This window comes from Pinus tabuliformis, chromosome 5_2 (assembly GCF_031772625.1).
Source record: "Pinus tabuliformis cultivar Carrire ecotype Pingquan chromosome 5_2, CPIR1, whole genome shotgun sequence".
Taxonomy (NCBI): domain Eukaryota; kingdom Viridiplantae; phylum Streptophyta; class Pinopsida; order Pinales; family Pinaceae; genus Pinus; species Pinus tabuliformis.
The window spans coordinates 356,179,700-356,207,006 of NC_142306.1; positions in this window are offsets into that span (position 1 = coordinate 356,179,700).

Consider the following 27,307-nt stretch of genomic DNA (forward strand, 5'->3'; position numbering starts at 1 on the left):
TCTTTATCCTCTCATTCATCCTTGCACCCTTTTGTTGTTCTTCCTTATGCATGATCTGGCTTGCAATCTGTCTCAAGGTTGCTGACTTTCTCTTTCAATTTGTTCATCTCATTGGTCTGAATGGGCATTTCTTTCATTGCTTTGACCAGCCTGTTTGCTTTCTCATTGGTGGAGGCTATTGTTGTTGATCTTATTGTTGATGTAGTTTGTGCAAATGTTCGTAGTGTAGTGGCCATTACACCAGTGGGAGATAATGTTGCTGCCAAAGTAGAAGGTACAGTTGTGGTCACTGTTGGAATGACAGTTGCAGGAGCATTATCAATGCTAGCTTGTTTAAGCTGGATTAAGGTATCCAACTCTTTCTCCATCTCCTTTAACTAGTCATTGAATTGCAGCACCAAGTCCATCATCTCCTCATGATTGGTCTGGCTTTTTAGGACTTCTTTTGTCTATGGATGCTACAAGTGAGGCAATTTGAGTTGTTTCTTGAGGGCTTCTATGCCCTCATTTTTCTTCTTGATCAGTTTCTTTGTGGCCTTCACATCACTTGAGCCATGGCCCAGTTCAATAACCAAGTCCTCCAAGGACTTTATCCTGGTGTCTTTAGCCTATGAAAAGGCTCTCTCCAGCTTGAATTGAGCTGTCACATTGTCTAATGAATCCTGTAATTTGTACGCGACCATGGCCTTTGTTGTGAGGGTGGAGTAGATCATTTCTCCACCCTGCTTGTGAAATTCGATCTGATCAATGGGATGAACATCCGGCCAAGACCTCAAAATTGGTCTTCTTGTATTCTGTCGATGTCTTCGACTACTGTACAGTGGGTTGTAGGAATTAGGCCTGCATTTTTTTCTTTGATATCAAATGCTGACATCATTCTAGTCTGGTTTAGCAGCGTGAGCTTGAGATATTGGGCATATGTCTCTGCCTTCAGTCTCTCATTCCTCATTTTGATTTCTTTGAATCTGTCTTTGATGTCCTTTTCCTTGTCAGCTGGCCTGACATAGGAAGAAATCTCCATACTGGGTTGTCTATCTACCAACTATGTGTTGGATGTTGAGGGCTATTGTGTCTCCTCTGATGCAGCTGTTTCTTTGCATGTCCGTCTCATTGTGTCAATGTTACTTATTTATTCTAATGCAATGTTATCCTCCTGTTCAAAGACAGGATTCAATTTGGGCCTCTTGATTGGATCCATCAGCTCATCAATAGTCTCCATGGTAGATCGAGATGCCTCATCCCTACTCCTCTTAGGATTCTTCTCCTCATTTACTAGGGTCTGTATGACTGGAGGAATGTTCATTGGCTCTCCCTGTTCTAGAACCTGCAGGAAAAAGTTATGATCAAATTGTCTCTCCAAATCAATAAGTGTATTCTCTATGTCCACAGCAGTGATGTCCATGTCAATCAAGGTGTTCTCCACCCATTCATCCTACTTAGAAAACTATTCAATGTCAGGCCTTGGGTGGTGTATGTAGGCTGCCAACGTGACCTTGAGTTTGAGCTTGTTTATGACCCCATGAGGGTCATAATGCCAGATGAAACTGTTTTTGAACTTCATTAGTTGAAGTAACTTGTCGGACTCTAGTCCAACTTCTCTGTTGTTGCAAATAAATGGGACCATCTAGTTCTTCACTTTGAACTGGGTTTTCTTCCTATATCTTAGGAAGTTGATCTTATCAGAGTTGATCATCAGCCTAAAGTACTCAAGAAAAAATACCCTCATTGGGAGGTATTTGGGCAACTTGTAGGGTGCTAGCTCATAGCCATAAATCCTGATCTCTGTGTGGTTTTGGTACAAGTACCAATCTCCCACCTTGATGTTCTTGGCCAACTGCAGTACTCTTTTAATGTCTGGTCTGATTCTAGGCCGAGTCTTAAATGTCAGCATGTTCATAACTGGGTATACAAAAGAGTCTATAAAGTCTTTGTAGGTGAATGAAGTGGAAAACTTGTGGACCAAAGGTGTCCAGTAGATGTCTGATCTATCCTTTCCCTTGGTGTCCAATTTCTAGATCCTCAAAGGGAACTTATGTGTTCGATAATACAAGAACATATGAAATATCACTAAAGAGTATTTGAAGACTCTTTCAGTGGGAAATCTAGTGAATTGTTCATCCACTCTATCTGTAATGAACTGGGCATAATCATACATGACAGCAGGAGGCTTGCCTAGAGTGAAAATGGATAAGAAGTCCATGATGACCTCATCCACATGCTCATCTGATGTGAATCCTAGGATGCATGAGAGCATGGTGATTATTCTCTTGCCAATCTCTAAAAAAATAGTGGCAACATAGGGTGGAATGTCTTTAGGAGTATGGCACTCCTCAATGATGAAATTCTGAAATATTTGTTTGATCTTGGCTAGGTCTAGTGTGATGTATAGGTCCAACAGGTTTCCAATGGAAAAAGGAGTCAGATTAGGACTAGGCTAGATCCGCAGCATCTGGTTGATGGATTCAACAGTGACAATGAATAATATCTCATGGTTTGGTGCCTCAATAGCCCTATGGCTTGGAACATAATAGGCATGACAAAAATGTACTATGTCTGGGAATGGGTGGACTTCTGGGAATGTATACTTGGGCAAATTAGATTCCCAAAGGTTTATATCATCAGCATGGTTTAGGAACCTATCCTTGGCCCAGCAGTGGATTCTCAGAAGGTGGCCTGGGGTGGTTGTGTCTTTAATTTGAAAATCCATGTCTGCCAGGGCCAAATGGTCAATGTCTAAATGAGGGGTTGTCATTGGTCTGACATTCAAAGAGGTTGGGGCAGCCATATTTATAACAAGTTGTGGAAATTAGGTTTATACTATCTATGGGAATGAAGTCTTGATAACTCTAGTACAGGGGTAGGGTATTGGCAATTTGTAGGTAAGAGTTTTGGTATTTTAGAAGAGGGAAAACTCTCAATTTAAGGGAATTCAATTAAATTCAATCAATTATTTCATGAATTTTACTGTACATTTTAAACCGAGAGGGTTGTTCTGGTTTTAGGTCGAAATACCTGGAATTTATGATCGGGTATGAAATTGGTCTTTGAATGGTGGTTGCAGAAGTTTTTGTGGCTTCAGGTGTGTTGTGGATGGATGAAATGGTTGTCCGGAGCTTCTTCAGGCTGCAATTAGTAGTCAGAACTGGTCGCAAAAGCTCGGGGGCACAGGAGGGCTTAGAACTCTTTCATAGAGAAAATGCGTGAAAAGAGTGAAAATGGGGGTCTTTGGGCTTTTAACCGGGAATGATTAAAAAATTGGCGGGGAAATTTTTTTTATGAATAATGATGGTTTTGCTATATGGCGGGGAGGTAGTATTAGGGGGATATCGCACCGCTTATGGGGTTCGGGCGATATTTTCCCAAGAGCACGTGACTTAGTACGGTGCCGCCACATAACCCAAGGGGGCCCGAGCAATACCACCCATATCATGTGCTCTCAGGCCGGTAAAGGTCGGGTAGTGAGTGGGTACGATATGGGCGAGGGCCATAGGATCTGGGGGTGGACGATCCAACGGTCATCGCATGGAGATGCACAACAGGAGATGGGGGTGGGATTTAGCGGGGCCCATGGTTAATTACGCTTAAGTGTAATTAATCATTGTATATATGCAGGGTTAATAAAGTAATGTGGGTTTATGGAACATAACGGGTAAAAGTGAATTTTCAGGATTAATAAAGTAAAGCAGGAGGGGAATAATAGTTAGGATAAGAGGTTTAGTGGGTTTTTCAGGGTTTTTAGGGGAATTAATCAAAGGGAAAGTGATTTTTCCAAGGGGAAAAAGGGTTTCACACTAGGGGAAAGGGATTTTTGGGAAAGGGGATGAATTTAGAAGGTAAATTGGCTAGGGAATGTGTGAAACCAAGGGGTAGGAGTCAAAATGAATGGAAATGGTGTCTTCACAAGCCATGAAGGGGTAAAAGGGAAATTAGTAAGTATATAGTGGGGGGTGAAATGCAATGGGGGGAAATTAGGAAAATCAACTTATGAGCATCCTTTTTCTTTCACAATTGCTCCTGCACATTGAAACACATGATTAAACATGATAGATGTGCTTACGCCTCAAATAGATTGTATTTCTGCAACCTTTTTTCTACTTACCCTAACATTTTTTCTTCACTTTATTGGGTGTACTTAAGCTAAAAAACCATTTTCTTTCCTTTCTCTTTTATAAAACCAACTATCTACTTCTAACCTTATATCTTCCAAGGGCTCAGATTAGAGTGATGAACTCCTTTTATTTCTCTACCTATCTACTAATTTGCCAAGATTAAACTATTTGGTCAGATTTTATTCTCTAACTATAAACATGAAATTCAAAGCATGAAGTAGTCAAGATTAAATTGTTTGACTATCATGGGTTGTGGCATGTATGACAAGCTATACACAACCATTATTTAAGACAGTAAAGTAAAGAGTAGTGGCACTTGGACTTTCACACTTTCATGATCTATTTTTTGTTTGGGGTTCATATTTTTTCATTTTTTGATATTTTCTTATTTTTCTTGTCCTTTGATATTTATTTTAGGACATACCCTCTTTACATTTTTTAATTTTAATATGGAAAACATTTGCAGAAATCAAAGGTATGTACAATATTACAAGTTTTAACCTTAGCCAATTCAAAATTATGAATCCTATCATTATAGGACTCTAACAACACCTACGCTAATCAAGTGCCCAGGAGCTAATCAAGTGTGAACCTACCCAAAGAACCAATTGTGAGTGCACAAAAAAAATATGAATTTACTTTAGAAATAACACCCAAAGGTGGTGAAAAGAATCCTTGTGCTCCAAACTAGTTGACAAATAAACAACCCCACTCCTAGAAACACAGAGAAGCCCGCGAAACTCTTTTTGCAATCTCACATGAGAGATTAAACCAAATACGAATGGCATGATCAGAGAAATGACACATAACAACCATAATAGATGATTGAATTGTAGAAAATGATCACAAATGTGGAAGTTGTTGATAATTAAACTAGAAAATTATCCAGGGATACCTTAATCAAGGGTAAAGGTGGCACTAAACCATACAACAGACCATACCAAAGAAACTAAGTAGTGCATCATCTTTTTAAACTTGTAGAATGAGTGGGTATGAATGTCCACCACCTTGTGGCATGATACTCCTTGTCTTCTCATCACTTTCTTTTTTTCCTATTGAATTAACCAAAAGACAAAACAATGTAGTGGGTTGTCCTATAAGGACAACCCACTTCCTAAATTGCATAATCCTAGACACTACCCACATCACACCATAATAACATTCCTTATGCCATTCGTAGGGAGGGTTAAGTCCCCTCATAAATTCACTTGCCCACACCCTAAGGGTGGAGGGGCTTGGTTTCCCTAGTTTGATACTCTCTGTGGGGAGTTTGACATTTAAATTAACAACAATTCAATTTTTCTAATATTAAAAATAGTCAACCATTCTACTTTTGCATTTAGAATGATATGCTAAAAAGTAATTCATTGTAATAAAATTAAATAGTAATATTGAAATTTCGAAAAATGTAATGATAAAATCATTGCAACCTTCAAATTCAAGTAAAAGTAAATTATCTCATTTAAATTGAAAAATATTTTTATTTTTATTTTTCAATAATCATTTTATTTAATTTATTAAATAATTATAGTTTTAAATTTTAATTCAATCAATTAAATCATTTATTTATTTATAATATATTAATGATAAGAAAATCATGTATAACTAATTCAAATTCCCTTAAAATTATCTCGAACTAATATTAATAATAATTCAACCATTCTTCATTTAAATATTTCAAAAAAATAAAATATCATTAACTAAAAATATTTTATTTATTTTGTTATATTATTTTATAATTAAATATTAAATTCATTTCACCAAAATCTTGGTAGTCAAATTTGTAATATTATTAAATGAAAAAAAAATACATCAAAAAACTAATTAAAGTAAAATTTATATAATAAATTCATGCATTTCTTAATTTCTTTTTTAAATTATTATTAATTTATAATATGTAATCTATTTTTCGTAAGGTGTGGTTTAGTGGTTAGGAAGGGTATCACAACAACAACAAAATATTCAAAAAAAATTAATTATATATTTTTTATTTTTTTAATATTTTTTTTGAAAAATTCAAATTCTCTCTATTTTAAAAATAAATAGTTAAATTACATTTATCACATATTTAAGGACATTGAAAAATTAAGCAGTGGGCGCAAATACTCCACTCATACAACAAAATCATTGAAATGCAAACAATGTAGCCTTGTTTTAAAATACCAAACCTATTGAGTAGAACTACAAGCACCACCATGAATTTTAGCCTTAAGTGCCACTGTAAATATTTCGGAGTGTTAAGGATATAGGAGGGTAGAAAAATAATATAAATCCATGAAGCTAAGAAGACCACTACAAGCTAAAGGGTTAAAACCCTATGATACCCAACTAGTAATGTTGAAAACAAAAGGGTTATAACCCTTTGGTGCCCAACTAGTAGTGTTGAAAAAAAAGGAAAAGGGTATGAAAGCCCCTCTTGTCCTACCAAGGGGCATGAGGTCAATAGGGGCATGAGCTCTATTAAGTGTAAAGGTGTAGATTCTTAATAAATGTGATTTTCTTTAAATCTTTTAGATGATGGATTTCATTTGGTCTTGCTAATGCAATTAAGATATGCATGGAGTGGGTGGCTTATTGTTGGCATGATTTTTGTTTCTCTTTGTGTTAAATTTCTTATCATGTTTCATTGGACATTATTAATGTAGTTAAATTTTCTATGGAGTGGGTAGTGTATTAGTAGTGTGGTTTCTATTTACTTTGTTGTTGCATTTCCTATGGATAAGGCAATATCTTTATTGCACGGGTGCATGGTCTTTTCTTATGCTAGTGTAGTCTTGCATAATCATTGCTCTTGAGGAGGAATTAATCACAATAGTGCATGGTAATGCTAACGAAGGTTTCATTATCAATTTTAGTGATTTTCTTCTTATTATATTGCAACCATTTCATTATTGTGAAGACTTGAATGAAAAATTTTCATTAATATTGAAATTCATTTTTTAAATCATATCATCTTTTACCTTTACAAATCAAATTTCATTAAGTACCATATATCTTCAAATGAATATATAGAATATGCAAATTTCATTAAAAGTGTCATAGATCTTCAAATGCCTATGTGTAGAATGTAGAATAGGTTTCAAAGTGAAATGTAGGAGATGATATTGTTGCGTACCAATCGCTTTCCATGGGAGAGTGAGAGAAAATAAACATATGAAAGAACATTGTTGAAGACTTTCACTCACTTCTTAAGTGACATTTTAACATAAGTTTATATAAATACCAACCTAGATCCATCTTAACCCTAGATATATCAAGTACTGAGAGGGATCAAATATCTCAGGGTGAAAACCTCTTTTTTGAGTGTAAAACTTGAGGAAAGGTTTGCACCTCGAGAGATTTGATCTCTCTCGGCGCTTGATAGATATGGGGTTAAGATGGATCTAGGATGGTTATATAATACTATATAATAGCTATATTTGTCTCCATGTGTCTCTTTCTTTTTCCCGCTCTCTCCCTCTCCCTTTCCCCACATCTCTCTTTCCCCCACTCCCTCTCTTTCCCAACTCTCTCTCTCTCTCTCCCCCCCGCCCCAACCATTATATCTATATCTCGCTCCATATATCCTTTATCTCTCTATCCCACCTCCCCAAACAAACATGATCTTTCTCTCCATATCTATATCTCACCCTCCCTCTATCTCAACTATATCTATATCTCCCTTTGTCTCTCGTTTTTCTCTCTATCTCAGCCCCCAAACATCTCTCTCTCTCTCTCTCTCTCTCTCTCTCTCTCTCTCTCTCTCTCTCTCTCCTTCTCTCTCTCTCTTCCCTCCTTCTCTTCTCTCTCCCTCACTCTCTCTCCATCTCCCCTTGTTACTCCCTCTCCCTTTCCACCTTTCTCTCTCTATGTCTTTATTCTTCCCTCCCTCTCTCTCCCCCTCCAACTCCATCTCTCTCTCTCTCTCTTCATTCCCTTCTCTCCCTCTCTCTCCCACCTCCCTCTATATCTTCCCCCATATCTCTCTCTCTTTGTGTCCTCTAACGTTGTCACTATCTACCTCCCTCTCTCCTCCTTCCATCTCTCTCTCTCTCTCTCTCTCTCTCTCTCTCTCTCTCTCTCTCTCTCTCTCTCTCTCCTTAATTCTCTCCTCTCCTTCTATCTCTCTTCCTTCCTCTCCTCTCTCTCTATCTCACTCTCTCTCCACCTCTATCTCTCTATTTCTTTGTTCTTTCCTCCTGCTCTCCCCTTCCAACTCCATCTCACTCTCCCTCCCTCTTTACTTCTCTCTTTGTCTCCCATTCTTTCTATCTTCCTCCATCTCTCTCTCCCTCTCTCTCTCTCTCTCTCCACCCTCCATCTATGTGACTATCTCCCACCCACCTCCTCCCCCTCTCTCTTAAATTTGATCCCATTGTATTGTATTTAAGAAATTATCTAAAAAAAAAAATCAATTGGTTGTAAATATTAAACCTATATTTTGGATCAATCATGACAAAGAAAATACAATACTGGAAAACCTAAAAGAATAATGTGTTATCTTTACTCTATCATTGTTAGTCACTTTTCTTACTCTCATGGTTTGAATTTGTAGGTAAGATAGATCTATGTTATATAAATTTCACATCTCTATATATAGAAAGTATTCTCATTTTTAGTTTTATTAAAATCTTGATTTAATTTTTAATAGGATATTTTTACCTATTGTGAAGATGGAGAGTTTAGATATATCTTAAAAGAAATTATACTATTTTTCCTTTTAGATTTAATTAAAAAATGTATATATATATATATATATATATATATATATATATATATATATATAGATATATATTATTTTGAAATAAGTTAGGGTTTTTAGGCATGTGGTAATAATAAGCCATGATATTGGCCCATGGTGTTGTAGCAAAGTCTATATAAGTTAATAATATCCATGGTAAAGTATGGGTGAATATCCATGGTTTAAAATCTTAAGGGAGTTGTCTTTAGTGCAACTTTTTGGACTTTCACGTGCCAGAGTCTGACAGAAAAAATTGAGATGAAATCTTGATTTGTGATATTTAAACTAATTTTTTGACTGTATATATGGATTCGGCGCCCTAAAAAACCCCTAGTGCGCTTCGATTGTGAAGGGTTACCCATCAAACTTGTGATTTCAATAAATTCTTGTTGGATTTTAAAAAAATTAGACCGAAAAACCCACCGGAAAAGCTTCCAAAAAGTCTCACTAAATACAACTTGAATCTTAACTACTAAATTTTTATGTGCTTATTAATAAAATTTAAATATGGTTATGGAATCTTTATTTTAATTTATAAGATAAAATGGACCTCGATTTATAGCTACTACTTATATGTTATATTTTTAAATGTGATACATATATTATGATTTTCTATTATCTAAAAAATTGTTCATAATTTTATTAATAAAAAGAAAATCAAAATATAACAAATTGAATTTTATTATTTTTATTACTTTTAACTTTTTATTATTAATTGAGCCAATATTTATGTTTGCATTCATCCCCGACACTAGGCTCTATATTAATTTTAACTTATTATTTATTACTTTTAACATTTTATTACTATTTGAACCAACATTTAAATGCTTACACTCATAAGTGAGCTTTATATTATTTTTAATTTTTTACTATTAATTGAGTTAATGTTTAAATGTTTACCCGTGGCCAAAACTAGGGTCTATATTTGATTTAACCTTTTTATTATTTTTTAATTGAGTCAATATTTAAAAATGTTTTCTTACATTACACCTACATATCTCCTTATACTAAATTGTAAAATACCTCTCAAAACAATTAAATTTATATAAAAAAAAATTATATAAATTAATTATATAAATATTTAATTTATGAAAATATTTATAACTAAATTACCTTCTTTATTATTAGTGATCTCCCTACTCACTATAAGCAATGCACCAATATTGAACCCTTATTAAATTGGGCATTGCACCTATATTGAACCTTCATTAAATTGGTTGATAATTTAATTTGGGATGAGGGTTGTTATAGTTTTTCCTCATGTTTATTCTCACAATTAAATAAAATGGGAAGATGTGGAAATTCATTAATCTCTTTAATTTTTTAATTAATATTTATAAATTTTAATAATAATTTTAATTTTAATTCTTTTATATATTTGAAATTATCATTAACTTATGAAGGAGCACCTTGAAATTAATGAAAATAATTTTAGGAAACTTGCCTTAATTGTATTAAAGAGTTCATAGATTTATTTTTCTACCTAACCATTTTTGTTACCAAATAAATATATATTATATTTATTAATAATAAGTATTTTAATAAAAATTTAATTACTAATAAGCATTTTATATAAATTTAATAATTATCAATGGGAAGTGAAATCTAAAAATTTTATTAAATTATTTTTGTCATTTTAATAAATATATGTTAATGAATAATAAGTATAGATTTGAGATTTTTTTAGGATAAGTTGTTTGAATGTATATTTTTCGGAAGATTTGTCATAGTGTTATCTTTAGAAATGTCAATGTTTTGAATCCACAATTGAATTCATCTTCAAGATCAAAAATGTTAAGAAAAAAAAAGAAAAAGGTTCTAGTCAGAATTGATGTAGGAGAGGCAAGAAGAGAAGAACACAAAAGGAAGAAATTCTACTAATATTATAAATTATATTAAAGATAATAGTAAACCTGAAATATTAATAATCTAGAAATGAAATAGCAATGTAATAATGAGTTAGTACTACTATGATATTTAAGAAAAAAATATGCATATATATTAGCATTAATAGGAAAGATCATAGTATTAATACTCATTGGATCCTCATTCTTCCCTATTGTAGCCCAAATCTATTCATGCAGAAATTTGAAAGAAGAGCTTTGGATTCTTATCCCCTTGAGCCAACATGCTAGAAATGGTTTTTTGTATAGCCTACTTTCTTCTTTTACTATCCTCCACCCCCCTCCTAGCCTGCGTCTTTTAATTAGAATCTTTTTCTTTTCTCTTCTTAATCTTTTTGTTCTAAAATGAATCCAATGTGGATTTGAAACGTTGAGCTTTCTAAAGATGAACACTCTAGCAAATTCTCTCAAAAATCTATATTCAAATAATAATAAGTATTTCAACACAAGTTTATAATTACTTATGCAAAATAAAATTTGAACATTTATTAGAAGAATATGGTTAGTTGTAAATTCTTCTCATCTAAATTATCATTTAAAAAAAAATTCACATACCAATCCACACACACATATATATAAAATAAATATGGCATTTGAGGTAAAACTTTTTCTTTATAATTACTTTTGAAACCATTTTAATAATATATCCATTATGATATTAACATAAGATTGACAAGAATTGAATTTAGATGAGGAGAATAAAATTTCTTTTAACAATAGAAACTAAATTCAATACCCTTTATTTCATTGATTACATATTAAGTTATCAAAATGGCTAATATACTTACAAAATTTTGAAATCTAAAATTACATTTTTTTTAACTAAAATAAATATGTAAAAACAAAAACGGTAATTCTTTAATGGAAAATCATAAGTTTTAAAAAAAGGCAAAATCTACCTATAGCATTAAAAAAAATGAATAAAAAAAATATATTGTTATTATCTTTAATAATAATAACATATATATTTCGTCTATATATTTCTATTAATAACAAAACATATTACAAAGATGAAGCTTTATGTCCATATTAATTAACCTGAAGACTGTTAAGACAAAATTTGAGCCAAGGAATATAACTGCAAAATCCTTAGGTTTACATATGAAAAAACCATACTCAAAAAGTTAACCTGGGGCTTTCAGCAGGTGTTATAGAACAAAAGTATAGAGAGAACAAAAAAGCAGTAGATAGCTACCAACAGCTAGAAATAGACCATAAACATAGTATGCAAAAAACATGAACGTAATGAACATGTTAGTCAAAATGGTGACTAGAGATGGAGGAGGAGAGTTTTCATCTTTAGTGTTCAGAGGTGGGACATTGTTTAGAGGAGGAACATTAATCACTTCTCCATCCTCCCGATGATCATTTGATTCTTCCCTTGAGTCGGAAAACCACGAATATTTCCACCTAATTTAATATGACCACTATATCGTCGAGATCATATCTAATGTCCCTCATAATTATTTTGATGTCTTCTTGTCCAACAAAGAGCTTGTAATTGTCTACATGTTTGTCCTGAATTACCATACTAAGCATTGTTTCCATTTGATGATGTCGAGTGATGGAATGGAGAAAATGAAATCTTCTCTTCCTGAATTTCCTAATTGGGAACCCATTTCAGAGAACTAATACCAATTCCAGAATTAGAGTGATATATTTGGTTGCCAAACTCCCTTGCTTCCAAATGTAGAATCTCCATTCAGACTTCCAAGGGAGTCGCATAAAAAAAGTTAGCTACTGATTACCAACCAAATAGTCGTCGATGTTTGGATGAAGATGCCCCCAAAGCACCTCCTCGACGACAGGGAAGCCTTTAGCATGATGCCATATTCATAGGTAACTTGCCAATAAAACACAAGACCAGCGTTTGAAACAACTGGGAGAAAATGTAGTTGTTGATGTCCTTAGAAGGACCGAGCAGACCCATAAGGGATATACAAAACGACTGAAAGAGTAAATGGCATTTGACCCCCAAATAGCAACACGTCTGTTGTGACAAAGCAAACAAATTTAGGATAACTGACAAGACGAAACGTGACCCTAGGAAAATGTTGCTTCATTGATAGTAAGCTATTTTGAGAAATGAGAATTGATTGCGTTCACATAAGACTGACTGCGTTCGATTAGAAAAAAACACACAACGAAATAACTTCATTGAGACCCAAAATACTTGAAAACCAGAACATGAAAAGGTTTGAGTTCTTTTATAAACCAAAGGGTGATAAAAGGCAGTATGCCTATTAGAACTAGACCGAGAAAGTTCCTTGATACCATATGCCACATACCAACACTGGGCAATTGAACGAAATGCACGCTGAGTTAGAACTTTGGAAGGTTGTTGAAGGAAGAACTGTGACTAGTCCAAACAATGGACCCGACCCAGAAATATGTAAAAATAACACAAAATACATGGACACCATAGATAGTATAAGTTCTGAAACCAACGTAGATTTCCATAATAACCTGTTAAGGGGACTAAGAGTACCCAATGTTGTAAGATGAGAGAGTTCCGAACTAGTAAGTGAGGTTGACAAGTTGAGAAAAGATGTAGCCTATCCAACATATATTCCAATATGGCATCTTGAGGATGAGACCACGAAAAAGAGCTTAACCTCTGCAACTGAAGAACATCAATCTTCTGATAACTAATTTTTTGCCACCCCAGGTCAACAAAGAAGTTCATATAAATAGCAATCCGCATAAGGTCACGACCATCATAAATAAAACATGTCGTCCACAAATTCCTTAGCAGGAGCCAAGTGTACTGCAGACTCTGAGTTTTCGCCATCCCAAAACAGTGACCCAGAATGAGGTCATAAATGAACATTCCTCTATTGTCAATACAAGGGTCTGCAATAACCAATCTGCTATGGGATAGGTGCTCCATGCTTGTGCAAACGAGAAAGGTTGTGTTAACAGAACAAGTGATCCAAACAAAAACCTTAACCCGATACATGCAACATTTAATATGATTGAACCCAGATTATAGCTCCTATGGTGTGAGCCTAGGATGTGCCACGCATGACCCCTGCAAAACCATGTGAAGAGCCCAACTCTCTCCCCAAGAGTGGCCACCTGCATCCCCATACAAATTATGCACATGTGAATCATGATGCCTACCGAAAAATGGTTATCGAAAGTAGAAAACATGTTGTCCTCTTCTTCCCATGCTAATCCAATACCCTTGAAACACCCCATTTGGGAATATTATTTACTTCGACATTTGAACGAAAATATTAACTTTTAAAAAAGGCCAAAATCTACACATATCATAAATAAAGAGAGTATTTTTTTGCTCGTTAAAGAGAATATTTATATACTGCAACAACAGTGGGTAAAATGAAATGGATTTATATTCCTAGATCATTGCAAAATAAATTAAAAGGTCCTTCTAGTGCTTCAAAATACTTGTATGTTTAATACAAAACTTAAATATAATATTTTAACTTAAATATTCCCATCATACTTGTATGTTTCAGATAAAACTTAAATACAATATTTTAACCCTATAAAATCAACAAAATATTAATAACATTAACATGATTAAAAGATATTTTATAAAAACACCTTTCGGTCACAAAATACAATGAGCACATACTATTAATATCATAGTACCATTAAAATTGTATTTGATGGAAACATCCTTGCACTATAAGATTCTTGAGTATCAAAAGCATATTTTATCAAAATACCTTTGCACCACAAAAAACAATCAACAGTACCAATGGTACAAAAGGATATTTTATCAAAATACCTTCACACCACATAATGCAATCAGCAAGTACCACTACCTTCAGACCACAAGATTCAATCAGCAGTAACATTAAAAGTTGATGGGCAGTTGTAAACAGATTGGGATACATATCTGAGTGATCACATGGCTCACCCTAACATTTATTGGAACCGAATGTGCGTCTTTACCAATGGCAACATCACGTCACTTTCTACGGCCACGTCCACTTTTTAAAGCCACGAATATGACGTTAATAACCACCCTACCCACGTCCTTATGGGCGCCAAGTCACCATCTCCCCTACTTACTCCACTACCGCCACTTTGTCACAAAATGTACACGTGGAGGCACATAGACCCCTGAGTAAGACCTCCATGGACTTCCAATCATTCCGGTATCAGAGGGGATCGCCGGCAGCATCAAATCCCCTCGCAAACCCAAATAATATATGATTGATTTCAGAGGTCCCCACTACACCCTTTTTAACAACTAAAATTCCCCCGCGAAAGCGACCCCCTGGTAGTGCGTCGGTAGAACAGAAAAGGGGGTTCTTGGTGTTGACGTGGACTGCCCACCTAGTGGCCGCAAGAAGACTTCTCGTCGGAGTTGTTGGCCGTCCACGTCAATCACCGTCGCAGCCTTCGAGTGACGAGAGCCACATGCGTTTAATGCATATCGTGAAACCCACGTAGCAAATGTGGGTGACTCATCCATTACGAGAGAATAATTTTGTTGCCTCTCAGTTTCCTAAGTGGAAAATGTTAATGGGAACCTTCGTTTTTCTTATTTTTGGTTCTAATAATTTAGGAGGCATAAAGGATCGAGAGTAACCCTAGCTCTTGCGTGGGTTGAAAGGGTCGGATCATCCCTCTCGTAAAGAGAAAGTCATCGAGGTGATTGGAGAAAAAGAGGCGGGGACATGCTACAAGCGACAAATGAAAAAAATTATGGCAGGCCTTCCACAACAAAGTTATTCCAATTCAATTTCCATGGTGTCTTTGCCTCAAACTATTATGCCTATGTCTATACACATAACGATAAAATTTATGGAACCTTTGAGTTGGCACAACCACATAAGTACGATAGTGACACACCTTAGCTCGACACTCTAGTTGGTCCAATTCAGATTTTCGTTATGTTGTTGCCACAATAATGCAACTGCAAATGTAGCTTTTGTCTCCTCTTTTGTACTCTTCATTTTGCACCATTGGAGTAGGGAGAAGGAACAAACACACAAGAATATGAAAATTTTTATCTATCTCATCCCTTTAGCTTTTGTCTCCTCTTTTGTACTCTTCATTTTGCACCATTGGAGTAGAGAGAGGGAACAAACATACAAGAATATGAAGATTTCTATCTATCTCATCCCTTTAGCATTAGCATTATGGATTGCAATCTCGTTGTACTTTATCATTAATATCATACATTGTGATTTCATTCTCCCATGGTTTAATCTTCTTAACCATGAACTTTTTTATATGTTTCATAATTGATATGTAAATAAAAATTAAATTAATTATATATATATATATATATATCTGTGTGTGTGTGTGGGGGGGGGGGGGGGGGGTGATAATTTGTAGTTTTTATAAGAAAAGAGAAAAAGGTGGCATTCACACATGCCGAAACACAACAATGTTACAAACAAGTGTAAAAAGAAGGGTTGGATTATGCCAAAACACCTCACTAAAATATCAAGGTCAATTATAACAACATATGTCTTGAGCATAAACATATTAAATAATGACCATGTCAATTGTAGAAGTAAGCTAGTCATGGTTGTGAGGGGCATTTTCCCACGCTGTCTTGAAGGATCAACACTAATGGGCTTAATAAGGTCCAACCCATAAGTAGGGAGCTTGAGGAGCCTGGGTCCATTTGAAATCACTATTGCAAGCATATAAATGTCCATTCATGTGGATCTTAGTGTTTAGCTATGTGCTCTCACGTTGCTAATGAACTTATTAGCTCGCCTTCTGCCAAAGCTAACTATAGGCAAGGTTGGTTGCAATGAGAGCTAGCTAAACCAAGAAATCTAGATGCCAAGAGAGAGGCCTTAGTGAGCCCAACATAATGAATACTCTTATGATTTGTAATTTTTCATGGATATTCCACTATATAGTTTGTCACAACATATCTATGAAAAAAACCAAAATCTATATTATGAAGAGTTAATTTCTTTTATATTCTCGATTTGTTATTATCATGCATGTAATAGATAATAGGAGGAAAATAGAGAACAACTAAATACAATCACTCACAAACCACATTGCACGAAAGTAAACTATAGGAAACCCTTTAAGAAGAAAACCCAACTTGAAGGTGATGTCGCTCTGCTCTCTTTTGAATGGAATGAGAGTGATGCGAGACTTTAATTTGAGTTACCTAAGACCTTTGGCCCATGGGGTACTATAGAACACAAGCCCATCTATTATTCTTTCTCTCTCTACCAACACTTAGCTACTCCGCTCTACTATGGAATAAAAAGCAAGCAAATAGAATGAAGTCCCTTTTCCTCATAGTGGCTTGGTTATAACGCAACTCGATAGCCAACTATGGTTTAAATTTAACCCATTCAACCCTTAGTATGAGTTACATATCAACCCTTCTAGAGTCTTCTTCATAGTCCCATGTGGCTAGCTCCCTTTCCATGAGTAACGAGGGCTACTGTGGCATCCCCTCAAACTATGGTGGTCAATCACAATAGGTCAACTTGGATGAGGCATAAATTTTTCATTTTAAATATGGTTGATGTGATCCTTGCATTATTGGAAAGATTTTCAAGTGTAGAATAATTTTGCAAGGTTTAATGCTTAAGAAATAAAATTTGAAGCCTAAAAAATGTCATTTAAGGCCTCAAACTAGCCCCAAAAGGTTTCATTCCATAATTCTCCAAATTAGGTCCCATTGATAAAACTACTCTTGTAAGTTAATGCCTTTAATTTTTCCACTCTAAAAGCATTGCGATGGATGAAAAATGTATATTGATTCAATCCAAATTATACCTCCCCAATTTGTTATGCTTTTGGTCCCCAAAATCATAACTGAATGAGGTGAGGGAATTTTCCATCTACCCACTCCTCATATTTCCATTTATCCTTGCCTAGAATCTATCCTTTCAACATAATCTGCTAAAGGTCATGTTGCCCATATATTGTAGTTCTAGACCTCTTCTACAATTGTATTCTCTATTAGCTCTTCTTGAGCATCTAGTGCTAAATCCTATATGGAAGGTAATACCTTATCCTCTTCCTAGTCAAACACAAAAGACTCATAGAGTTATATTTTCCACATCCAACAGTGAGTAAATGCACATGTATGGGGGTAGATTAAGTCTATCGGAATTATCTCCCACATTTTTTAGTACCTGAAAAGGGCAATATTGCAAATCCTTGCTTTTATTACCAAGACCTTCTAGCCTCTCCTATTTCAACTATAACCACACTATGTCTCCCACTCTAAATGATCTATATAATATGTATTAATCTTCCCTAGCCTTATACTTTTCTTGTGTATTTTTCAATGTATCCTATACTTACAAATGGCTCTACCTAATTTACTCAACAATGTTTCCTTCCCTTAAGGCATCCCATGTGAGATCCTCATTCGCTCCTTGTTTCCATCCATATACTACATTTAATGGTAAAGGTGCAAAATATCCAAAAACATGTCTCAAATGGTGACTTACCATTCGAAGTGTGGACTACTCTATAGTGGAAGTGTTGTATATAAACTAGATTTTCATCTTAGGTCATTAGATGTTTTTTATTATAACCCCTTAAAAGTTGTACCAAAGTTGTATCGACTACTTCTAATTGCCCATTTATTTGTGGATGGAATGTTGTAGACCTAGTAAAGTGTATTTCCATCTTCAACAACAACTTAGTCCAAAAAGAAATAAGAAATTTGGTGTCCCTTTTGAATGGAAATGCTCCTTTGTATCCCAAAATGAAACTAGACAGATTCAAAGCTCAAGTTTGCTACTCTTTATCCCCTGATCGTATTTTTATAGGGAATGAGAATGCACATCTTGTTGAACATGTCAACTACCACGAACAAGTATTCATGTTCCTTCCTGGTTGTTGGTAAATCTCCCATAAGTCCATGGCAATGATTTTCCAAGGATGAGTGGGTATAACAAAGTTATCAACTTATAGAGAATTTGACCAAGTTTTTTTTCTTTAGAAGTCGCATTTAATGCTTGTTTTTATGCTCGATTTGAAAATTAGTGATGCAACATCATATTTTTTCCATTTCAAGGTTAAATTTATGGAATTTTTCAACCACAACATTAAAGGCCAAATCTCAAGATTATGAAAGAGATAAAAGAACAATCCAACATGAAAAATGGTGATGCAACATCACCCTTTTCTATGGTTAAAATTTCAACATTTTTCAACCTATTGATGGTGTTGAAAATCCATCAACCAAGGGGTTCTCCCCGATGTGAAGACCCAATTAGACCTCACATCTTTTGTAGTAGGAGCCCCATCCGAAGTATTTGCCCAGCTCCGTGTATCCTTGTAGTTTTTCCTTGGCTACAAAGTTTAGCACAAGAGAGTGACACACATGTATTTTTAAATCAAAAAGTGAGTATGCCTTGTGAAATGTTCAACTGTGGAATGTATCAAGGTCCTCCTACTGAAAGGGAAGAGAAAAGTGGGCCCATTAAAGACATGTAATAGTGCTAATATAGAAAAGGCGCATGAGCATATACATATGAATGAATCATTGATCAACTAATGAAATAGTTCACAAGGAAGAAACAATTATTAAAGAAAATACAACACACCTTCAACAAGATAAGTACCAAAGCCACCGAAATAGTTCAATTTCCTTAGTACAAATGAAAACAACATACACGGCAAACATTCAAAGAATAGTCTTACAATATCCACGACATATGAATGAAAGCATGCTGTCTCAATGAGATTTTGAATTAAGTAAAAGTTCCAAAATACATCAAGCCAGTGAACACCACTAGCCCTAGTAGTGGAGCATTAGAGTAGTCACCCACTCCTCCAAAACAAGTATCTTCTTCTCCAATACCTGATAGGAGGAGCCAAGGTGAAAAGTCCCTTGCATGAGATATGAGGGTGTATATATAACAAATGAGGTGAACATTCACCTCCCTTATGACTCTTGGACTACCCTCATGACTGTTTGACTTCTCTATGACCTTTCGACTCCCTCATGACTTTTCACATTCTATACATGGCTCTTGGACTTCCACTTTACATTACATTTCATATACATTGAAATTACATAATCCACAAATGATGTGGCCAATGATGACATGACACTTTGACAAGATATGACAAGACATTGATGACATGGACTACATGATGACATGGCAATGTCAATCCATTCTTGTTGCTTCTATATTTGAGTCTTCTTGAGAGATGGTGCATGTTCTTCTTCTTCCTCCTTCATTTTGCTTTAAATTAAGGAGTCTTCAATGTCGTCTTGATTTTCATCTTCTGTTGTACTCTGGTGTTCCTTTGTCTTCACGCCAAATGATCATCTTATGTGTTCATCTCCATAGATATCTTTAAGCATGGTATCATTCTCCTTTTCCTTCATCATAATCCTATCATGATAAGGTAAAATACCTGCAAATGAAAACCACTCACGACAAGCCAACATCAACCCGAAAAATCCTAATCTAACATGTTTCATGAATTCACTTGTGAGGGATGGAACCGGTGATTGATTGAGTGATTGACTCAAGGATTGTGCAGTTCTAGAGGCCAAGTCTTGGGTCTAAGGCTTAATACTACACAATGCATAACTCAGGATGGACAGGGTCAAAGGATTGTACAATTAAGGGGTTCAAGAGCTCAAGACTGGGGCTTGAGGGTTGAGGTTGCCCAATGCACAGTTCTAGAAGGATAGACATAAGGAACTGTGTAGTTGAGGGACTCAAAAGGTCAAGCTTGAGGCTTGAGCCTTGAAGTTTCCCAATGCGCAATGTTGTGAGGCCAGGCTAGGTGATTGTGCAGTTAAGGGGCTCAAGAGCTCAAGGTTGAGGCTTAGAGTTTCCCAATGCGTAGTTCTAGCAGGAGAACAAGCTGGGAGATTACATAGTTGAGGGGTTCAAGGGATCAATCTTGAAGATTGAGGCTTGAAGTTTCCCAATGCACAGCTCCAGAGGGAGAACATTCTCATGGATTGCACAATTGTGGCTGACTCGGTGACATAGCCATCGGTGAAGGATGAAGTTCCTCAACTACTTGACAAGTATTTGAATAGTGAGATAAAACATAAAGGTTAATTGATGTGAAACAATTGTCATCTGATATACTTGTGGGAAAATGATAAAATGAATGAAAATTAATATTACAATTAGATGGACCATTTGTGGCATGAGATTCTTGGTTCAAAGCTAGATCAGTTTGAACATCTTTATGAATGACTTAAACAAATGAATCATCTTCCTAGTATGATAGATATGACAAACTATTTCCTTGTAATTGGTAATGCACTACATTGGAATCATAATCCTTGAAATAAGTGAAAACGAATTCCATTATAGAAAACATATGAAACCAGTCAGGATATGATGAGTGAATAAGAATTTGATTCACCAAATAAATTATGCATTCATGATCACTCAAGAGTATTTTTGGTGTGATGAATAAATATATTTCCAATATAGCATTCACAAGAAAAACTAGGAGCTTCTTATTATGAAATGAATCTAACAGACATGATTCCTTCAACCAAAGATGATCTTTGAAGTGATCAAATTTAAATTTCCATGAATCTATGAGAGATACACATTCTGAACCTGAGTTTGATACAAGAACCTTGCATGAAGATAAAACATCTTAAATATATTCTCGAATCAAATCAGAAAATGAATCTCAAAAGTTTGAAAGACTACATCTGAAATACCAAACATCTTTCAAGAAGGAATTTACATCGAGTAAACCATGCAAGGAAAAATAATTTGCGAGGGAAACTAGATCTGACATAGTTTTGGGACTATACCAGTGTTGCGATATCCTAACATAACCATCAATGGAAGTTGAAGTGCCTCGACTTCTTGATAAGTCTCAAAACTCTCAAGGATTGTAAAATCACATTTTGAAGATTGAACTAGATCATGCATGGTGTAAGGATAACTACTACCATTGATTTCAATAGTACCATTATTGACCAGATGGCAGCCATCTCTGTCACTGATTTGATCGGATTTTACAACTTAAACAACCAGATTACTCAAGCTGAAAAATTCTTCTAATCGCAAATCCGAAGATGTATGAATTGAGGAAAGTTAATGAGCAAGATGTTTTGAAGAGTTGTCTTCATGCAAAACAAGGGATGATGAGGGATGGAAAGAATACTCAATGATTTGATTGTTTTCATTTTCATCATGGATGTCGTCACTCCTTTTTTTTAATTGAGAGGCTAACTCATCATATGAAGAACCTGAAGAGCAGGGAGTACCCTCATTGCAAGTTGATACATACAAAACTATAGAGTGTAAGGGATAGGGAGGTGAAGAGGAAGAAGTTTTCATAAGAGGATATTCTTTGACCAAAATAGATTTTATATATAAATATTTCAAAAACAAATATCCATGAAAAATTGAACGATCAATGGGTGTACTTTGTCATTCATCATCATATATATCAACAGAGTCATCCTTAACAAAACGATTGTTTCCTAAGAATTTATATTTATTAGAATAATTGATTGTATTTGATTGATGTCCAAGATTACCAGGTTCATTATCAACCAAGTATGAGGAAGCATCATCTTCACATGGAGGGTTTTGAAAAAGGGAAGAAAGATTGAAAGAATCCTCGCCTTCCTGCTCCTCTACATGAAAAATGTAACTACCTTGCACTTGCTCATTGTTTAGATTTGAATAGGTTGATCAAGTAAATCAAGGAGCACGAGATCATGAGAAAGGATGATAGAGGATGATAGGAATCCACATCAGATTCAAGGTTAGAGTTATGAGTGTTAATACCATCTTGAGGAATGGACTATTATTCTTCACCATAGGCTTCACGAATTATTCCAGGATTTCCTACATGGGATCTGAACCATGAAAAGTGGAAGGAGGATGGGAAGATGGATTGGGAATTTTATTTGTATATTTCTCAACATTATTATCATCGCAAGGGAGTGCCTGCATCGGAATTGAAAAAGGAGGATGATAAGGAACAAATGAATAATAGGTTCCTCCTCTGAAATCAAGGGTGTCTCATGACATACAAGAGTTGGGGAAATAGAAACATCAGGTGGTTTCGATTCACTATGTAAAGAGATATGAATCAAATGCTCAAAATTTTGTTTAAAAAAATCCTAATCCATGTCTTCTTCTAGAAATTCATAACAGAGGAGAAGGAAACAATAAGAGAAATCCTCAATTGATTCATTAGGATTCATTCTTACTTGATTAATCCTTTTATAAACATCTCGGTAATCATACCTATCAAATTCTAAATGAAGTTCCTTGATGAGGTTTTCAATAGAATGAATGGAAGTAGGTGGCAGAGTGTGACACCATCAGCTAACTCAACCTTCAAGGGTGAGGCAGAAGAGAATACAAGCCAAATATTCACAATCAATTTCATAGTATTCACATAACTTAAGGAAAAGAGATGCATGCTCGATAACGGATGTATCACCCTCACCATCAAAGTAGAATCGAGACAAGTCATGAAGAGGTTCATTGGGGATTTAAATTTTACTAGGGGATAGGTTAGAAAAACACCCATAGAGTATGATTTGAGGATGAGCCATTTCAGATTAGAGGTTCAAAATAGACTTAATGGGCACAACTTGTCATCTGGCCCTCCTACTAGCGCCATTTTTTGACAGTGTTGGAAATCCGTTAACCAAGGGGGTCTCCCCGATGTGAATTCCCAATTAGAAATCACACCATTTGGAGTAGGAGCCCCATTTGGAGTATTAGTCTAACTACCATGTATCCTTGTAGATTTACCTTGGCTACAAATTTCAACACAAGGGAGTAATACATAGGTATTTTTGGATCAACAAGTGAGTATTCCTTGTGAAATGTTCAGCTACAGAAAGTATTAAGTTATTTCTACCGAGAGGGAAGATAAAAGTGGGCCCTTTAAAGACAAGTAATGGTACTAATCTAGAAAAGTCACACGAGCATATACATATGAATGAATCATTGATCAACCAACGAAATAGTTCACAAGGAAGCAACGATTGTTAAAGAAAATACAACACACCTTGTTACAGATCCATTTGGGCACATCACTCCCATCATCTAGGTTAGTGTTGTAGGGCTCATAAAACCCTAATTTCCATTGCTACATGTCCTAAACAAGTCAACCTTTTGAATGCCTCTTTCCCAGACAGTGTCATGGCCTCAAGACATCCTGAAATGACCTCTATAGGGACCAACGCAGTTAGGACCATGCAAGGGTGCAATACAAAGAAGTTGAGTCCATGCCAGGGTGCTATGCAGAGCATTTAGGCCCTCTTTGACCTACCCTGGGTGATTTTGAGCGAAATTCACATAGGGTTTGGGGAATATTCTTATCTTCTAGAGCCTTCTAGATGATTCCCACACTTATCATCTCCTATGAGCTCGAAAATGGATGAGGAATGAGTTAAGATACACCCTATACTCTCATCCCTTCCTCCATGGAACTAATTCTAAGTATGGAAGGCCATTCAATACCTTCATTGATGACAAAACCTCCTCCATCTTCCTATAAATTGAGCACTCATCTAAGTGATCAAGGGGTTGGACTTTGATGATTGTAAGGAGATAATGTTAGTTTGAGAATTGAGACTATTGTAAGTGTCATTATGCTGCTGGATTTTCATGCTTATGATGTGATGTGGATGGAACCAAAGCTGGAGGAGTGACTTCGAATCAGGCTTCATGGTTGTAATTCTTCCTTCTATTCAATAAAGTATTTGCACCTTTTTCCATATGCTTATCTTGATATGTGATGCTTATATGTGTGAATGTATCTGATTCCATTTACTTGTAATCAATAGATCTTTTGCTTTGATTGGTTCTTTGTCTTCTGTTGATGTTTATAGGTACTTCTCAAGCGTGTTAAGTACGGGAAGGAGTGACAATATTGATACAAAGGAGACATGAGGAAAGCGAAAGTAAAAGTAGGTCCTCTCATTCTCTTTTTCTTATCTATTGTTTATAGAGAAAGGTTAAAGTGCCTTAAATTGTTGTTCTAGATATAGCTATTGTCTAGGGAGTTAGTATTTATCCATAGATACCAAATTCTCCATAACACACCTTCAAAAATATAAGTACCAAGCCACTAAAATAGTTCAATTTCCTTAGTACATATGAAAAAAGCATACATCGCAAACATTCAAAGAATAGTCTTACAATATTCATGACATATGCATGAAAGCATGTTGGCTCAACAAGCTTCTGAATTAAGTAAAAGTTCCAAGATACATCAAGACAGTGAACACCGCTAGCCCCAGTAGTGGAGCATTATAGTAGTCACTCTCTCCTCCAAAAAAATATCTTCCTCTCCAATGCCTAGTAGGAGGAGACAAGGTGAAAAGTCCCTTGCATGAGCTATGAGGGCGTATATATAAAAAATGAGGTGAACATTCACCTCCCTTGTGACTCTTGGACTACCCCCATCACTTTTTGACTTCTCCATGAAATTTCAACTCCCTCATGAGTTTTCACATTCTTTACATGGATCTTGGACTTCCACTTTACATTACATTTCATATACATTGAAATTACATAATCCACAAATGATGTGGCCAATGATGACATGACACCTTAAAAATATATGACAAGACTGAATTGATGACATGGACTACATGATGGCATGGAAATTTCAATCCATTCCTATTTCTACTATCTTTGAGTCTTCTTGAGAGATGGTGCATGTTATTCTTCTTCATCTGGCTTTAAAGTAAGGAGTCTTCAATGTGGTCTTGATTTTGATCTTCTTTTGTAATCTGGTGTTCCTTTGTCTTCTCGCTTAGTGTTTATCTTATCTATTTAGCTTTATAGGTGTCTAATAGAATAGTATCTTTCTCCTTTTCCTCCATCATCATCCTATCATGATAAGATAGAATACCTACAACTGAAAACCACTCATGACAAGCCGACATCAACCAAAAAACTCCTAATCTAACATGTTTCATGAAATCACTTGTTAGGGCTCGAACCGAGTGACTAATTAAGTGATTGACTCAAGGATTTTAGAATTTCAGAGGCTAAGGTCGAGGAATGAGGCTTGAGACTTAGCAATGCATAGTTTGGGATGGCCAAGGTCAATTGAGGGGTTCAAGAGCTCAAGTGTGGGGATTTAGGCTTGAGGTTTTTCAATGAAAAGTTTTGGAAGGATATACTCAAGGAACTGTGCAATTAAGGGACTCAGAAAGTCAAACTTGAGGCTTGAGCCTTGAATTTTCCCAATGCGTATTGCTAAGAGGCTAGGCTAGGTGACTGTGTAGTTGAGAGGCTTAAGAGATCAAGTTTGAGGCTTGAGGTTTGGAGTTTCTCAATGCACAGTTTTGGCCGGATAACAAGGTGGGAGATTGCATAATTGAGGGGTTTAAGGACTCAATATTGAGGCTTAGGGGTTGAATTTTATTAATGCATAGTTCTGGAGGGAGAATAATCTCATGGATTGCACAACTGCATAGCTCAATGTGTTAGGCTGGACGTTTGAGGCTTGACACTACATGGTGTGTAGATGTGGTTGAATGGAGGGAAAACATTGCCTCCATCATAGGATGTATATTAACCTCCCCTACATTAATCACATAACCTAAATACATCAAACACTACTGTGAAAACCCAAACTTCTGGAGATTTTCCAACAATTGGTGCTTCTTCAATATCTTTAGAACCTTTATCAAGTGTGATATGTGCTCGTCCCATGTAGCATTATATACCAATATATCATCTAAATAAACAATAAAAAATTAATCTATATATGGAAGTAATATATCACTCATTGATTCGTGAATGTAGCTAATGCATTGCATAGACTAAATGATATGAATAAGTACTCATACAAACCTTTTCCAATTTTGAAGGTGGTCTTCCAAATATTTTTTTTACTTGAACCTGGTGATACCCTAATATTAAATTCATTTTGGAAAAGTATTTTTCTTGTTACAACTAGTCCAAGAAGTCATCAATCTTGGGTAAGGGGTAGCTATTCTTGAGCGCATTTTTTCTTAGCGCCCTATAATAAATTCACATTCACCAAGTCCCATCCTTTCATGGCATAATTATGATGGGTGACCCACAAGTAGTAGTTATTGAGACTACTTCTTCACCATGTTTGCTTCTAGAAAGGCTTTCCTATACAACCCAATGTTTGGTAATGGAGAGTCTGATAACAATTGAATCTTGTGCTCTACTTCCCTCTTGTGTGGTAATAGGTGTCCAAATTGGCATCTTTTGAGTAACCCATCCAACACCTTTTGAGTACCTTTTATGTAGATTGATGATATAGAGTATCTTTCAATATCATTTATATTTCTGTTAATTCAGTAATTACTTTATTTCTTGATGTCATCACAACTCATTAATTTGTTAAGTGACTTACTATGTTCTTGATGACTTTGTTTTACTTACTCTGTTTTCTAGATTTTGATGGGTTATATTTAATACATCTTATTGGATTAGATTATGTAAAATACAACTCTTCAACATTCCATCATTTCATATGCATATTTTTTTGCATGGATCATGATCATAAGAAATTGTAAACAAACCATCACTTTACTTCCTATGTAGTTTAGTTTCTACTTGTGTGGTTTTTTCTACCTATGTTGGGGGTTACAACATTATCCTTCTTAAGCCACTAGGTAGAAGTGCACCATT